A 1085-nucleotide genomic window follows, 5' to 3' on the forward strand; every position below is an offset into this window, starting at 1 on the left:
AATTCCTCTTGGTTACATTACCCTTGATCATGCCATACCAGACCTTCCACACCCTCATCACCATCGATTTGGATCACTTGTTGTTCCTTGTCCCTGGGTTTGTTAACACCACGACATTTCTCCCCACCTCCCCCTCTCCCATGTCCCCCTGAAACTGTGGGTCCCATTGTTTTCTCCTCCAGATTGTTCATTCAGCCTATATTATTTAGACAGACCCACGGAGATAATAACATGCACAAAACCAAGACAGAGCAAAACCAAGCAGCAATATACAGCAAAACAACAACAACAACAAACCAATGACAAAAAACCAAAACAAAACACAAGAAAGGAAAGCTTGTAGTTAGTTCAAGGATTGTTTTTTGGCTTTTAGGAGTGTTTTCCAGTCCAGTCTGTTGGGGCACCACACCATGGCCCCCAAATCCACCTTAAGCATTCACTGGGGACCTCGCCGCTCCATTCCCTTGCTGTTCTGTTGCACCCCCTTAGTGTTTTGTCTCAGTGTGGAGGGATCAGCTCGGAGATCGGGTGCAATTCCCACACTGTGTCTCTGGTGTTGTCCCCTGTAGGGCTATGGGTCAGTGAGAGGCGTCATGTCTCCTAGTGGGGCCAGCCATGTGGTCCTCTTTGTTGACTGGCTGCTCTAATTGGGAACATCGTCCTCATGGCCTGGTGGGCCAGGATGTGCTCCACTCTCTCCTCCTCCCCTTTCATCTGCTCCCATGTGCTTTGATCAGATATGTCTCTCTCCAGGAGCTGCAGATTCAATGCTGTCCTTTGAAATAAATTCTTCTGTGGGGAGGGGCAGGGAAACAAGCGGCCATCTAGCTCAAAAGCAACAAAGCCCACATGGAAGAAGCACACCAGCCTGTGTGATCACGAGGAGCCAAGGGGATCAGTTATCAGGCATCAAAGAACAAAAAAATCATCTCATTGTGTGCTCACCTCCATGATACAATCGCTGAAGATAAATGGGTGCATATGCAAATGTGGCGAAGAAAGCTGATGGTGCCCAGCTATCAAAATGTATAGCGTCTGGGGTCTTAAAGGCTTGAAGGTAAACAAGCGGCCATCTAGCTCAGAAG

This window comes from Echinops telfairi, unplaced genomic scaffold (assembly GCF_000313985.2).
Source record: "Echinops telfairi isolate 266 unplaced genomic scaffold, ASM31398v2 ScPeMD7_4;HRSCAF=17, whole genome shotgun sequence".
In the NCBI taxonomy this organism is placed as follows: domain Eukaryota; kingdom Metazoa; phylum Chordata; class Mammalia; order Afrosoricida; family Tenrecidae; genus Echinops; species Echinops telfairi.